The following is a 16,052-nucleotide window of genomic DNA, read 5'->3' on the forward strand; positions in this document are numbered from 1 at the left end:
TTTTATATATGTTAGTTTGTTCATACAATTATCATGTAAGCAGAGTGGCGCAGTGGAAGCGTGCTGGGCCCATAACCCAGAGGTCCGTGGATCGAACCCACGCTCTGCTAAATTAATGCAAAATAGCACTTGCTATTTTATATATGTTAGTTTGTTCATACAATGATCATGTAAGCAGAGTGGCGCAGTGGAAGCCTGCTGGGCCCATAACCCAAATGTCCGTGGATCGAAACTACGCTCTGCTAAATTTATGCAAAATATCACTTGCTATTTTGATATATGTTAGTTTGTTCATACAATTATCATGTAAGCAGAGTGGCGCAGTGGAAGCGTGCTGGGCCCATAACCCAGACGTCCGTGGATCGAAACCACGCTCTGCTAAATTAACTAAAAATAGCACTTGCTATTTTTAAATATGATAGTTTGTTCATACAATGATAATGTAAGCGGAGTGGCGCAGTGGAAGCGTGCTGGGCCCATAACCCAGAGGTCCGTGGATCGAAACCACGCTCTGCTAAATTAATGCAAAATAGCACTTGCTATTTTGATATATGTTAGTTTGTTCATACAATTATAATGTAAGCAGAGTGGCGCAGTGGAAGCGTGCAGGGCCCATAACCCAGAGGTCCGTGGATCGAAACTGCGCTCTGCTAAATTTATGCAAAATATCACTTGCTATTTTGATATATGTTAGTTTGTTCATACAATTATCATGTAAGCAGAGTGGCGCAGTGGAAGCGTGCTGGGCCCATAACCCAGAGGTCCGTGGATCGAACCCACGCTCTGCTAAATTTATGCAAAATATCACTTGCTATTTTGATATATGTTAGTTTGTTTATACAATTATCATGTAAGCAGAGTGGCGCAGTGGAAGCGTGCTGGGCCCATATCCCAGAGGTCCGTGGATCGAACCCACGCTCTGCTAAATTAATGCAAAATAGCACTTGCTATTTTATATATGTTAGTTTGTTCATACAATGATCATGTAAGCAGAGTGGCGCAGTGGAAGCCTGCTGGGCCCATAACCCAGATGTACGTGGATCGAAACTACGCTCTGCTAAATTTATGCAAAATATCACTTGCTATTTTGATATATGTTAGTTTGTTCATACAATTATCATGTAAGCAGAGTGGCGCAGTGGAAGCGTGCTGGGCCCATAACCCAGAGGTGCGTGGAACGAAAGCACGCTCTGCTAAATTAATGCAAAATAGCACTTGCTATTTTATATATGTTAGTTTGTTCATACAATGATCATGTAAGCAGAGTGGCGCAGTGGAAGCGTGCTGGGCCCATAACCCAGAGGTGCGTGGAACGAAAGCACGCTCTGCTAAATTAATGCAAAATAGCACTTGCTATTTTGATATATGTTACTTTGTTCATACAATTATCATGTAGGCAGAGTGGCGCAGTGGAAGCGTCCTGGGCCCATAACCCAGAGGTCCGTGGATCGAAACTACGCTCTGCTAAATTTATCCAAAATATCACTTGCTATTTTGATATATGTTAGTTTGTTCATACAATTATCATGTAAGCAGAGTGGCGCAGTGGAAGCGTGCTGGGCCCATAACCCAGAGGTCCGTGGATCGAACCCACGCTCTGCTAAATTAATGCAAAATAGCACTTGCTATTTTATATATGTTAGTTTGTTCATACAATGATCATGTAAGCAGAGTGGCGCAGTGGAAGACTGCTGGGCCCATAACCCAGATGTCCGTGGATCGAAACTACGCTCTGCTAAATTTATGCAAAATATCACTTGCTATTTTGATATATGTTAGTTTGTTCATACAATTATCATGTAAGCAGAGTGGCGCAGTGGAAGCGTGCTGGGTCCATAACCCAGACGTCCGTGGATCGAAACCACGCTCTGCTAAATTAACTAAAAATAGCACTTGCTATTTTTTAAATATGATAGTTTGTTCATACAATGATAATGTAAGCAGAGTGGCGCAGTGGAAGCGTGCTGGGCCCATAACCCAGAGGTCCGTGGATCGAAACCACGCTCTGCTAAATTTATGCAAAATAGCACTTGCTTTTTTATATACGTTAGTTTGTTCATACAATGATCATGTAAGCAGAGTGGCGCAGTGGAAGCGTGCTGGGCCCATAACCCAGAGGTCCGTGGATCGAAATCACGCTCTGCTAAATTAATGCAAAATAGCACTTGCTATTTTATATATGTTAGTTTGTTCATACAATGATCATGTAAGCAGAGTGGCGCAGTGGAAGCCTGCTGGGCCCATAACCCAGATGTCCGTGGATCGAAACTACGCTCTGCTAAATTTATGCAAAATATCACTTGCTATTTTGATATATGTTAGTTTGTTCATACAATTATCATGTGAGCAGAGTGGCGCAGTGGAAGCGTGCTGGGCCCATAACCCAGACGTCCGTGGATCGAAACCACGCTCTGCTAAATTAACTAAAAATAGCACTTGCTATTTTTTAAATATGATAGTTTGTTCATACAATGATAATGTAAGCGGAGTGGCGCAGTGGAAGCGTGCTGGGCCCATAACCCAGAGGTCCGTGGATCGAAACCACGCTCTGCTAAATTAATGCAAAATAGCACTTGCTATTTTGATATATGTTACTTTGTTCATACAATTATCATGTAAGCAGAGTGGCGCAGTGGAAGCGTGCTGGGCCCATAACCCAGAGGTCCGTGGATCGAAACTACGCTCTGCTAAATTTATGCAAAATATCACTTGCTATTTTGATATATGTTAGTTTGTTCATACAATCATCATGTAAGCGGAGTGGCGCAGTGGAAGCCTGCTGGGCCCATAACCCAGAGGTCCGTGTATCGAACCCACGCTCTGCTAAATTAATGCAAAATAGTACTTGCTATTTTATATATGATAGTTTGTTCATACAATGATCATGTAAGCAGAGTGGCGCAGTGGAAGCCTGCTGGGCCCATAACCCAGATGTCCGTGGATCGAAACTACGCTCTGCTAAATTTATGCAAAATATCACTTGCTATTTTGATATATGTTAGTTTGTTCATACAATTATCATGTAAGCAGAGTGGCGCAGTGGAAGCGTGCTGGGCCCATAACCCAGACGTCCGTGGATCGAAACCACGCTCTGCTAAATTAACTAAAAATAGCACTTGCTATTTTTTAAATATGATAGTTTGTTCATACAATGATCATGTAAGCAGAGTGGCGCAGTGGAAGCCTGCTGGGCCCATAACCCAGATGTCCGTGGATCGAAACTACGCTCTGCTAAATTTATGCAAAATATCACTTGCTATTTTGATATATGTTAGTTTGTTCATACAATTATCATGTAAGCAGAGTGGCGCAGTGGAAGCGTGCTGGGCCCATAACCCAGAGGTCCGTGGATCGAACCCATGCTCTGCTAAATTTATGCAAAATATCACTTGCTATTTTGATATATCTTAGTTTGTTCATACAATTATCATGTAAGCAGAGTGGCGCAGTGGAAGCGTGCTGGGCCCATAACCCAGAGGTCCGTGGATCGAACCCACGCTCTGCTAAATTAATGCAAAATAGCACTTGCTATTTTATATATGTTAGTTTGTTCATACAATGATCATGTAAGCAGAGTGGCGCAGTGGAAGCCTGCTGGGCCCATAACCCAGATGTCCGTGGATCGAAACTACGCTCTGCTAAATTTATGCAAAATATCACTTGCTATTTTGATATGTTAGTTTGTTCATACAATTATCATGTAAGCAGAGTGGCGCAGTGGAAGCGTGCTGGGCCCATAACCCAGAGGTGCGTGGAACGAAAGCACGCTCTGCTAAATTAATGCAAAATAGCACTTGCTATTTTATATATGTTAGTTTGTTCATACAATGATCATGTAAGCAGAGTGGCGCAGTGGAAGCCTGCTGGGCCCATAACCCAGATGTCCGTGGATCGAAACTACGCTCTGCTAAATTTATGCAAAATATCACTTGCTATTTTGATATATGTTAGTTTGTTCATACAATTATCATGTAAGCAGGGTGGCGCAGTGGAAGCGTGCTGGGCCCATAACCCAGAGGTCCGTGGATCGAAACCACGCTCTGCTAAATTAATGAAAAATAGCACTTGCTATTTTTTATAAATGATAGTTTGTTCATACAATGATAATGTAAGCAGAGTGGCGCAGTGGAAGCGTGCTGGGCCCATAACCCAGAGGTCCGTGGATCGAAACCACGCTATGCTAAATTAATGCAAAATAGCACTTGCTATTTTATATATGTTAGTTTTTTCATACAATGATCATGTAAGCAGAGACGCGCAGTGGAAGCCTGCTGGGCCCATAACCCAGAAGTCCGTGGATCGAAACTACGCTCTGCTAAATTTATGCAAAATATCACTGGCTATTTTGATATATGTTAGTTTGTTCATACAAAGATCACGTAAGCAGAGTGGCGCAGTGGAAGCGTGCTGGGCCCATAACCCAGAGATCCGTGGATCGAAACCACGCTCTGCTAAATTTATGCAAAATATCACTTGCTATTTTGATATATGTTAGTTTGTTCATACAATTATCATGTAAGCAGAGTGGCGCAGTGGAAGCGTGCTGGGCCCATAACCCAGACGTCCGTGGATCGAAACCACGCTCTGCTAAATTAACTAAAAATAGCACTTGCTATTTTTTAAATATGATAGTTTGTTCATACAATGATAATGTAAGCAGAGTGGCGCAGTAGAAGCGTGCTGGGCCCATAACCCAGAGGTCCGTGGATCGAAACTACGCTCTGCTAAATTTATGCAAAATATCACTTGCTATTTTGATATATGTTAGTTTGTTCATACAATAATCATGTAAGCAGAGTGGCGCAGTGGAAGCGTGCTGGGCCCATAACCCAGAGGTCCGTGGATCGAACCCACGCTCTGCTAAATTAATGCAAAATAGCACTTGCTATTTTATATATGTTAGTTTGTTCATACAATGATCATGTAAGCAGAGTGGCGCAGTGGAAGCCTGCTGGGCCCATAACCCAGATGTCCGTGGATCGAAACTACGCTCTGCTAAATTTATGCAAAATAGCACTTGCTATTTTGATATATGTTAGTTTGTTCATACTATTATCATGTAAGCAGAGTGGCGCAGTGGAAGCGTGCTGGGCCCATAACCCAGAGGTCCGTGGATCGAAACTACGCTCTGCTAAATTTATGCAAAATAGCACTTGCTATTTTATATATGTTAGTTTGTTCATACAATTATCATGTAAGGAGAGTGGCGCAGTGGAAGCGTGCAGGGCCCATAACCCAGAGGTCCGTGGATCGAAACTACGCTCTGCTAAATTTATGCAAAATATCACTTGCTATTTTGATATATGTTAGTTTGTTCATACAATTATTATGTAAGCAGAGTGGCGCAGTGGAAGCGTGCTGGGCCCATAACCCAAAGGTCCGTGGATCGAACCCACGCTCTGCTAAATTTATGCAAAATATCACTTGCTATTTTGATATATCTTAGTTTGTTCATACAATTATCATGTAAGCAGAGTGGCGCAGTGGAAGCGTGCTGGGCCCATAACCCAGAGGTCCGTGGATCGAACCCACGCTCTGCTAAATTAATGCAAAATAGCACTTGCTATTTTATATATGTTAGTTTGTTCATACAATGATCATGTAAGCAGAGTGGCGCAGTGGAAGCCTGCTGGGCCCATAACCCAGATGTCCGTGGATCGAAACTACGCTCTGCTAAATTTATGCAAAATATCACTTGCTATTTTGATATGTTAGTTTGTTCATACAATTATCATGTAAGCAGAGTGGCGCAGTGGAAGCGTGCTGGGCCCATAACCCAGAGGTGCGTGGAACGAAAGCACGCTCTGCTAAATTAATGCAAAATAGCACTTGCTATTTTATATATGTTAGTTTGTTCATACAATGATCATGTAAGCAGAGTGGCGGAGTGGAATCCTTCTGGGCCCATAACCCAGATGTCCGTGGATCGAAACTACGCTCTGCTAAATTTACGCAAAATATCACTTGCTATTTTGATATATGTTAGTTTGTTCATACAATTATCATGTAAGCAGAGTGGCGCAGTGGAAGCGTGCTGGGCCCATAACCCAGAGGTCCTTGGATCGAACCCACGCTCTGCTAAATTAATGCAAAATAGCACTTGCTAATTTATATATGTTAGTTTGTTCATACAATGATCATGTAAGCAGAGTGGCGCCGTGGAAGCCTGCTGGGCCCATAACCCAGATGTCCGTGGGTCGAAACTACGCTCTGCTAAATTTATGCAAAATATCACTTTCTATTTTGATATGTTAGTTTGTTCATACAATTATCATGTAAGCAGAGTGGCGCAGTGGAAGCGTGCTGGGCCCATAACCCAGAGGTGCGTGGAACGAAAGCACGCTCTGCTAAATTTATGCAAAATATCACTTGCTATTTTGATATATGTTAGTTTGTTCATACATTTATCATGTAAGCAGAGTGGCGCAGTGGAAGCGTGCTGGGCCCATAACCCAGAGGTCCGTGGATCGAGCCCACGCTCTGCTAAATTAATGCAAAATAGCACTTGCTATTTTATATATGTTAGTTTGTTCATACAATGATCATGTAAGCAGAGTGGCGCAGTGGAAGCCTGCTGGGCCCATAACCCAGATGTCCGTGGATCGAAACTACGCTCTGCTAAATTTATGCAAAATATCACTTGCTATTTTGATATATGTTATTTTGTTCATACAATGATCATCGAAGCAGAGTGGCGCAGTGGAAGCCTGCTGGGCCCATAACCCAGATGTCCGTGGATCGAAACTACGCTCTGCTAAATTTATGCAAAATATCACTTGCTATTTTGATATATGTTAGTTTGTTCATACATTTATCATGTAAGCAGAGTGGCGCAGTGGAAGCGTGCTGGGCCCATAACCCAGAGGTCCGTGGATCGAAACCACGCTCTGCTAAATTAATGAAAAATAGCACTTGCTATTTTTTATAAATGATAGTTTGTTCATACAATGATAATGTAAGCAGAGTGGCGCAGTGGAAGCGTGCTGGGCCCATAACCCAGAGGTCCGTGGATCGAAACCACGCTATGCTAAATTAATGCAAAATAGCACTTGCTATTTTATATATGTTAGTTTTTTCATACAATGATCATGTAAGCAGAGACGCGCAGTGGAAGCCTGCTGGGCCCATAACCCAGAAGTCCGTGGATCGAAACTACGCTCTGCTTAATTTATGCAAAATATCACTGGCTATTTTGATATATGTTAGTTTGTTCATACAAAGATCACGTAAGCGGAGTGGCGCAGTGGAAGCGTGCTGGGCCCATAACCCAGAGATCCGTGGATCGAAACCACGCTCTGCTAAATTAATGCAAAATAGCACTTGCTATTTTGATATATGTTAGTTTGTTCATACAATTATCATGTAAGCAGAGTGGCGCAGTGGAAGCGTGCTGGGCCCATCACCCAGAGGTCCGTGGATCGAAACTACGCTCTGCTAAATTTATGTAAAATATCACTTGCTATTTTGATATATGTTAGTTTGTTCATACAATTATCATGTAAGCAGAGTGGCGCCGTGGAAGCGTGCTGGGCCCATAACCCAGAGGTCCGTGGATCGATCCCACGCTCTGCTAATTTAATGCAAAATAGCACTTGCTATTTTATATATGTTAGTTTGTTCATACAATGATCATGTAAGCAGAGTGGCGCAGTGGAAGCCTGCTGGGCCCATAACCCAGATGTCCGTGGATCGAAACTACGCTCTGCTAAATTTATGCAAAATAGCACTTGCTATTTTGATATATGTTAGTTTGTTCATACTATTATCATGTAAGCAGAGTGGCGCAGTGGAAGCTTGCTGGGCCCATAACCCAGAGGTCCGTGGATCGAAATCACGCTCTGCTAAATAAATGCAAAATAGCACTTGCTATTTTGATATATGTTAGTTTGTTCATACAATTATCATGTAAGCAGAGTGGCGCAGTGGAAGCGTGCGGGGCCCATAACCCAGAGGTCCGTGGATCGAAACTACGCTCTGCTAAATTTATGCAAAATATCACTTGCTATTTTGATATATGTTAGTTTGTTCATACAATTATCATGTAAGCAGAGTGGCGCAGTGGAAGCGTGCTGGGCCCATAACCCAGAGGTCCGTGGATCGAACCCACGCTCTGCTAAATTTATGCAAAATATCACTTGCTATTTTGATATATGTTAGTTTGTTCATACAATTATCATGTAAGCAGAGTGGCGCAGTGAAAGCGTGCTGGGCCCATAACCCAGAGGTCCGTGGATCAAACCCTTGCTCTGCTAAATTAATGCAAAATAGCACTTGCTATTTTATATATGTTAGTTTGTTCATACAATGATCATGTAAGCAGAGTGGCGCAGTGGAAGCCTGCTGGGCCCATAACCCAGATGTCCGTGGATCGAAACTACGCTCTGCTAAATTTATGCAAAATATCACTTGCTATTTTGATATGTTAGTTTGTTCATACAATATCATGTAAGCAGAGTGGCGCAGTGGAAGCGTGCAGGCCCCATAACCCAGAGGTCCGTGGATCGAAACTACGCTCTGCTAAATTTATGCAAAATATCACTTGCTATTTTGATATGTTAGTTTGTTCATACAAAGATCACGTAAGCAGAGTGGCGCAGTGGAAGCGTGCTGGGCCCATAACCCAGAGATCCGTGGATCGAAACCAGGCTCTGCTAAATTTATGCAAAATATCACTTGCTATTTTGATATATGTTAGTTTGTTCATACAATTATCATGTAAGCAGAGTGGCGCAGTGGAAGCGTGCTGGGCCCATAACCCAGACGTCCGTGGATCGAAACCACGCTCTGCTAAATTAACTAAAAATAGCACTTGCTATTTTTTAAATATGATAGTTTGTTCATACAATGATAATGTAAGCAGAGTGGCGCAGTAGAAGCGTGCTGGGCCCATAACCCAGAGGTCCGTGGATCGAAACCACGCTCTGCTAAATTAATGCAAAATAGCACTTGCTATTTTGATATATGTTAGTTTGTTCATACAATTATCATGTAAGCAGAGTGGCGCAGTGGAAGCGTGCTGGGCCCATAACCCAGAGGTCCGTGGATCGAAACTACGCTCTGCTAAATTTATGTAAAATATCACTTGCTATTTTGATATATGTTAGTTTGTTCATACAATTATCATGTAAGCAGAGTGGCGCAGTGGAAGCGTGCTGGGCCCATAACCCAGACGTCCGTGGATCGAAACCACGCTCTGCTAAATTAACTAAAAATAGCGTTTGCTATTTTTTAAATATGATAGTTTGTTCATACAATGATAATGTAAGCAGAGCGGCGCAGTGGAAGCGTGCTGGGCCCATAACCCAGAGGTCCGTGGATCGAAACCACGCTCTGCTAAATTAATGCAAAATAGCACTTGCTTTTTTATATATGTTAGTTTGTTCATACAATGATCATGTAAGCAGAGTGGCGCAGTGGAAGCTTGCTGGGCCCATAACCCAGAGGTCCGTGGATCGAAATCACGCTCTGCTAAATTAATGCAAAATAGCACTTGCTATTTTGATATATGTTAGTTTGTTCATACAATTATCATGTAAGCAGAGTGGCGCAGTGGAAGCGTGCAGGGCCCATAACCCAGAGGTCCGTGGATCGAAACTACGCTCTGCTAAATTTATGCAAAATATCACTTGCTATTTTGATATATGTTAGTTTGTTCATACAATTATCATGTAAGCAGAGTGGCGCAGTGGAAGCGTGCTGGGCCCATAACCCAGAGGTCCGTGGATCGAAACCACGCTCTGCTAAATTAATGCAAAATAGCACTTGCTATTTTGATATATGTTAGTTTGTTCATACGATTATCATGTAAGCAGAGTGGCGCAGTGGAAGCGTGCTGGGCCCATAACCCAGGGGTCCGTGGATCGAAACTACGCTCTGCTAAATTTATGTAAAATATCACTTGCTATTTTGATATATGTTAGTTTGTTCATACAATTATCATGTAAGCAGAGTGGCGCAGTGGAAGCGTGCTGGGCCCATAACCCAGAGGTCCGTGGATCGATCCCACGCTCTGCTAAATTAATGCAAAATAGCACTTGCTATTTTATATATGTTAGTTTGTTCATACAATGATCATGTAAGCAGAGTGGCGCAGTGGAAGCCTGCTGGGCCCATAACCCAGATGTCCGTGGATCGAAACTACGCTCTGCTAAATTTATGCAAAATATCACTTGCTATTTTGATATGTTAGTTTGTTCATACAATTATCATGTAAGCAGAGTGGCGCAGTGGAAGCGTGCTGGGCCCATAACCCAGAGGTGCGTGGAACGAAAGCACGCTCTGCTAAATTAATGCAAAATAGCACTTGCTATTTTATATATGTTAGTTTGTTCATACAATGATCATGTAAGCAGAGTGGCGCAGTGGAAGCCTGCTGGGCCCATAACCCAGATGTCCGTGGATCGAAACTACGCTATGCTAAATTTATGCAAAATATCACTTGCTATTTTGATATATGTTAGTTTGTTCATACAATTATCATGTAAGCAGGGTGGCGCAGTGGAAGCGTGCTGGGCCCATAACCCAGAGGTCCGTGGATCGAAACCACGCTCTGCTAAATTAATGAAAAATAGCACTTGCTATTTTTTATAAATGATAGTTTGTTCATACAATGATAATGTAAGCAGAGTGGCGCAGTGGAAGCGTGCTGGGCCCATAACCCAGAGGTCCGTGGATCGAAACCACGCTATGCTAAATTAATGCAAAATAGCACTTGCTATTTTATATATGTTAGTTTTTTCATACAATGATCATGTAAGCAGAGACGCGCAGTGGAAGCCTGCTGGGCCCATAACCCAGAAGTCCGTGGATCGAAACTACGCTCTGCTAAATTTATGCAAAATATCACTGGCTATTTTGATATATGTTAGTTTGTTCATACAAAGATCACGTAAGCAGAGTGGCGCAGTGGAAGCGTGCTGGGCCCATAACCCAGAGATCCGTGGATCGAAACCACGCTCTGCTAAATTTATGCAAAATATCACTTGCTATTTTGATATATGTTAGTTTGTTCATACAATTATCATGTAAGCAGAGTGGCGCAGTGGATGCGTGCTGGGCCCATAACCCAGACGTCCGTGGATCGAAACCACGCTCTGCTAAATTAACTAAAAATAGCACTTGCTATTTTTTAAATATGATAGTTTGTTCATACAATGATAATGTAAGCAGAGTGGCGCAGTAGAAGCGTGCTGGGCCCATAACCCAGAGGTCCGTGGATCGAAACTACGCTCTGCTAAATTTATGCAAAATATCACTTGCTATTTTGATATATGTTAGTTTGTTCATACAATGATCATGTAAGCAGAGTGGCGCAGTGGAAGCCTTCTGGGCCCATAACCCAGATGTCCGTGGATCGAAACTACGCTCTGCTAAATTTATGCAAAATAGCACTTGCTATTTTGATATATGTTAGTTTGTTCATACTATTATCATGTAAGCAGAGTGGCGCAGTGGAAGCGTGCTGGGCCCATAACCCAGAGGTCCGTGGATCGAAACTACGCTCTGCTAAATTTATGCAAAATAGCACTTGCTATTTTATATATGTTAGTTTGTTCATACAATTATCATGTAAGCAGAGTGGCGCAGTGGAAGCGTGCAGGGCCCATAACCCAGAGGTCCGTGGATCGAAACTACGCTCTGCTAAATTTATGCAAAATATCACTTGCTATTTTGATATATGTTAGTTTGTTCATACAATTATCATGTAAGCAGAGTGGCGCAGTGGAAGCGTGCTGGGCCCATAACCCAAAGGTCCGTGGATCGAACCCACGCTCTGCTAAATTTATGCAAAATATCACTTGCTATTTTGATATATCTTAGTTTGTTCATACAATTATCATGTAAGCAGAGTGGCGCAGTGGAAGCGTGCTGGGCCCATAACCCAGAGGTCCGTGGATCGAACCCACGCTCTGCTAAATTAATGCAAAATAGCACTTGCTATTTTATATATGTTAGTTTGTTCATACAATGATCATGTAAGCAGAGTGGCGCAGTGGAAGCCTGCTGGGCCCATAACCCAGATGTCCGTGGATCGAAACTACGCTCTGCTAAATTTATGCAAAATATCACTTGCTATTTTGATATGTTAGTTTGTTCATACAATTATCATGTAAGCAGAGTGGCGCAGTGGAAGCGTGCTGGGCCCATAACCCAGAGGTGCGTGGAACGAAAGCACGCTCTGCTAAATTAATGCAAAATAGCACTTGCTATTTTATATATGTTAGTTTGTTCATACAATGATCATGTAAGCAGAGTGGCGCAGTGGAATCCTTCTGGGCCCATAACCCAGATGTCCGTGGATCGAAACTACGCTCTGCTAAATATATGCAAAATATCACTTGCTATTTTGATATATGTTAGTTTGTTCATACAATTATCATGTAAGCAGAGTGGCGCAGTGGAAGCGTGCTGGGCCCATAACCCAGAGGTCCTTGGATCGAACCCACGCTCTGCTAAATTAATGCAAAATAGCACTTGCTATTTTATATATGTTAGTTTGTTCATACAATGATCATGTAAGCAGAGTGGCGCAGTGGAAGCCTGCTGGGCCCATAACCCAGATGTCCGTGGGTCGAAACTACGCTCTGCTAAATTTATGCAAAATATCACTTTCTATTTTGATATGTTAGTTTGTTCATACAATTATCATGTAAGCAGAGTGGCGCAGTGGAAGCGTGCTGGGCCCATAACCCAGAGGTGCGTGGAACGAAAGCACGCTCTGCTAAATTAATGCAAAATAGCACTTGCTATTTTATATATGTTATTTTGTTCATACAATGATCATCGAAGCAGAGTGGCGCAGTGGAAGCCTGCTGGGCCCATAACCCAGATGTCCGTGGATCGAAACCACGCTATGCTAAATTAATGCAAAATAGCACTTGCTATTTTATATATGTTAGTTTTTTCATACAATGATCATGTAAGCAGAGACGCGCAGTGGAAGCCTGCTGGGCCCATAACCCAGAGGTCCTTGGATCGAACCCACGCTCTGCTAAATTAATGCAAAATAGCACTTGCTATTTTATATATGTTAGTTTTTTCATACAATGATCATGTAAGCAGAGACGCGCAGTGGAAGCCTGCTGGGCCCATAACCCAGAAGTCCGTGGATCGAAACTACGCTCTGCTTAATTTATGCAAAATATCACTGGCTATTTTGATATATGTTAGTTTGTTCATACAAAGATCACGTAAGCAGAGTGGCGCAGTGGAAGCGTGCTGGGCCCATAACCCAGAGATCCGTGGATCGAAACCAGGCTCTGCTAAATTTATGCAAAATATCACTTGCTATTTTGATATATGTTAGTTTGTTCATACAATTATCGTGTAAGCAGAGTGGCGCAGTGGAAGCGTGCTGGGCCCATAACCCAGACGTCCGTGGATCGAAACCACGCTCTGCTAAATTAACTAAAAATAGCACTTGCTATTTTTTAAATATGATAGTTTGTTCATACAATGATAATGTAAGCAGAGTGGCGCAGTAGAAGCGTGCTGGGCCCATAACCCAGAGGTCCGTGGATCGAAACCACGCTCTGCTAAATTAATGCAAAATAGCACTTGCTATTTTGATATATGTTAGTTTGTTCATACAATTATCATGTAAGCAGAGTGGCGCAGTGGAAGCGTGCTGGGCCCATAACCCAGAGGTCCGTGGATCGAAACTACGCTCTGCTAAATTTATGTAAAATATCACTTGCTATTTTGATATATGTTAGTTTGTTCATACAATTATCATGTAAGCAGAGTGGCGCAGTGGAAGCGTGCTGGGCCCATAACCCAGAGGTCCGTGGATCGATCCCACGCTCTGCTAAATTAATGCAAAATAGCACTTGCTATTTTATATATGTTAGTTTGTTCATACAATGATCATGTAAGCAGAGACGCGCACTGGAAGCCTGCTGGGCCCATAACCCAGAAGTCCGTGGATCGAAACTACGCTCTGCTTAATTTATGCAAAATATCACTGGCTATTTTGATATATGTTAGTTTGTTCATACAAAGATCACGTAAGCTGAGTGGCGCAGTGGAAGCGTGCTGGGCCCATAACCCAGAGATCCGTGGATCGAAACCAGGCTCTGCTAAATTTATGCAAAATATCACTTGCTATTTTGATATATGTTAGTTTGTTCATACAATTATCATGTAAGCAGAGTGGCGCAGTGGAAGCGTGCTGGGCCCATAACCCAGAGGTCCGTGGATCGATCCCACGCTCTGCTAAATTAATGCAAAATAGCACTTGCTATTTTATATATGTTAGTTTGTTCATACAATGATCATGTAAGCAGAGACGCGCACTGGAAGCCTGCTGGGCCCATAACCCAGAAGTCCGTGGATCGAAACTACGCTCTGCTTAATTTATGCAAAATATCACTGGCTATTTTGATATATGTTAGTTTGTTCATACAATTATCATGTAAGCAGAGTGGCGCAGTGGAAGCGTGCTGGGCCCATAACCCAGACGTCCGTGGATCGAAACCACGCTCTGCTAAATTAACTAAAAATAGCACTTGCTATTTTTTAAATATGATAGTTTGTTCATACAATGATAATGTAAGCAGAGTGGCGCAGTAGAAGCGTGCTGGGCCCATAACCCAGAGGTCCGTGGATCGAAACCACGCTCTGCTAAATTAATGCAAAATAGCACTTGCTATTTTGATATATGTTAGTTTGTTCATACAATGATCATGTAAGCAGAGTGGCGCAGTGGAAGCCTGCTGGGCCCATAACCCAGATGTCCGTGGATCGAAACTACGCTCTGCTAAATTTATGCAAAATATCACTTGCTATTTTGATATGTTAGTTTGTTCATACAATTATCATGTAAGCAGAGTGGCGCAGTGGAAGCGTGCTGGGCCCATAACCCAGAGGTGCGTGGAACGAAAGCACGCTCTGCTAAATTAATGCAAAATAGCACTTGCTATTTTATATATGTTAGTTTGTTCATACAATGATCATGTAAGCAGAGTGGCGCAGTGGAATCCTTCTGGGCCCATAACCCAGATGTCCGTGGATCGAAACTACGCTCTGCTAAATATATGCAAAATATCACTTGCTATTTTGATATATGTTAGTTTGTTCATACAATTATCATGTAAGCAGAGTGGCGCAGTGGAAGCGTGCTGGGCCCATAACCCAGAGGTCCTTGGATCGAACCCACGCTCTGCTAAATTAATGCAAAATAGCACTTGCTATTTTATATATGTTAGTTTGTTCATACAATGATCATGTAAGCAGAGTGGCGCAGTGGAAGCCTGCTGGGCCCATAACCCAGATGTCCGTGGGTCGAAACTACGCTCTGCTAAATTTATGCAAAATATCACTTTCTATTTTGATATGTTAGTTTGTTCATACAATTATCATGTAAGCAGAGTGGCGCAGTGGAAGCGTGCTGGGCCCATAACCCAGAGGTGCGTGGAACGAAAGCACGCTCTGCTAAATTAATGCAAAATAGCACTTGCTATTTTATATATGTTATTTTGTTCATACAATGATCATCGAAGCAGAGTGGCGCAGTGGAAGCCTGCTGGGCCCATAACCCAGATGTCCGTGGATCGAAACTACGCTCTGCTAAATTTATGCAAAATATCACTTGCTATTTTGATATATGTTAGTTTGTTCATACATTTATCATGTAAGCAGAGTGGCGCAGTGGAAGCGTGCTGGGCCCATAACCCAGAGGTCCGTGGATCGAAACCACGCTCTGCTAAATTAATGAAAAATAGCACTTGCTATTTTTTATAAATGATAGTTTGTTCATACAATGATAATGTAAGCAGAGTGGCGCAGTGGAAGCGTGCTGGGCCCATAACCCAGAGGTCCGTGGATCGAAACCACGCTATGCTAAATTAATGCAAAATAGCACTTGCTATTTTATATATGTTAGTTTTTTCATACAATGATCATGTAAGCAGAGACGCACAGTGGAAGCCTGCTGGGCCCATAACCCAGAAGTCCGTGGATCGAAACTACGCTCTGCTTAATTTATGCAAAATATCACTGGCTATTTTGATATATGTTAGTTTGTTCATACAAAGATCACGTAAGCAGAGTGG

At 42.5% G+C, this 16,052-nt stretch overlaps 13 non-coding genes across 13 annotated transcripts; all 13 read left to right on the top strand.

Annotated features, from left to right (window-relative positions):
* Positions 1-38: 38 nt before the first annotated feature.
* TRNAM-CAU (transfer RNA methionine (anticodon CAU)) lies at positions 39-110 on the top strand. Its single transcript has one exon. It is a non-coding gene; the product is annotated as a tRNA-Met (tRNA).
* A 607-nt stretch (positions 111-717) lies between these two features.
* TRNAM-CAU (transfer RNA methionine (anticodon CAU)) lies at positions 718-789 on the top strand. The gene has a single exon. It is a non-coding gene; the product is annotated as a tRNA-Met (tRNA).
* A 64-nt stretch (positions 790-853) lies between these two features.
* TRNAM-CAU (transfer RNA methionine (anticodon CAU)) lies at positions 854-925 on the top strand. Its single transcript has one exon. It is a non-coding gene; the product is annotated as a tRNA-Met (tRNA).
* Positions 926-1,531: 606 nt separating this feature from the next.
* Positions 1,532-1,603, top strand: TRNAM-CAU (transfer RNA methionine (anticodon CAU)). Its single transcript has one exon. It is a non-coding gene; the product is annotated as a tRNA-Met (tRNA).
* Positions 1,604-3,434: 1,831 nt separating this feature from the next.
* TRNAM-CAU (transfer RNA methionine (anticodon CAU)) lies at positions 3,435-3,506 on the top strand. The gene has a single exon. It is a non-coding gene; the product is annotated as a tRNA-Met (tRNA).
* Positions 3,507-4,791: 1,285 nt separating this feature from the next.
* Positions 4,792-4,863, top strand: TRNAM-CAU (transfer RNA methionine (anticodon CAU)). The gene has a single exon. It is a non-coding gene; the product is annotated as a tRNA-Met (tRNA).
* Positions 4,864-5,469: 606 nt separating this feature from the next.
* On the top strand, positions 5,470-5,541 carry TRNAM-CAU (transfer RNA methionine (anticodon CAU)). Its single transcript has one exon. It is a non-coding gene; the product is annotated as a tRNA-Met (tRNA).
* An 873-nt stretch (positions 5,542-6,414) lies between these two features.
* TRNAM-CAU (transfer RNA methionine (anticodon CAU)) lies at positions 6,415-6,486 on the top strand. The gene has a single exon. It is a non-coding gene; the product is annotated as a tRNA-Met (tRNA).
* Positions 6,487-8,044: 1,558 nt separating this feature from the next.
* On the top strand, positions 8,045-8,116 carry TRNAM-CAU (transfer RNA methionine (anticodon CAU)). Its single transcript has one exon. It is a non-coding gene; the product is annotated as a tRNA-Met (tRNA).
* Positions 8,117-9,943: 1,827 nt separating this feature from the next.
* TRNAM-CAU (transfer RNA methionine (anticodon CAU)) lies at positions 9,944-10,015 on the top strand. Its single transcript has one exon. It is a non-coding gene; the product is annotated as a tRNA-Met (tRNA).
* Positions 10,016-11,843: 1,828 nt separating this feature from the next.
* TRNAM-CAU (transfer RNA methionine (anticodon CAU)) lies at positions 11,844-11,915 on the top strand. The gene has a single exon. It is a non-coding gene; the product is annotated as a tRNA-Met (tRNA).
* Positions 11,916-13,738: 1,823 nt separating this feature from the next.
* TRNAM-CAU (transfer RNA methionine (anticodon CAU)) lies at positions 13,739-13,810 on the top strand. The gene has a single exon. It is a non-coding gene; the product is annotated as a tRNA-Met (tRNA).
* Positions 13,811-14,145: 335 nt separating this feature from the next.
* On the top strand, positions 14,146-14,217 carry TRNAM-CAU (transfer RNA methionine (anticodon CAU)). Its single transcript has one exon. It is a non-coding gene; the product is annotated as a tRNA-Met (tRNA).
* Positions 14,218-16,052: the final 1,835 nt, after the last annotated feature.

Source organism: Phalangium opilio, unplaced genomic scaffold (genome assembly GCF_054372755.1).
Source record: "Phalangium opilio isolate 3A_F unplaced genomic scaffold, DU_Popi_V2 ptg000246l_1, whole genome shotgun sequence".
NCBI lineage: Eukaryota > Metazoa > Arthropoda > Arachnida > Opiliones > Phalangiidae > Phalangium > Phalangium opilio.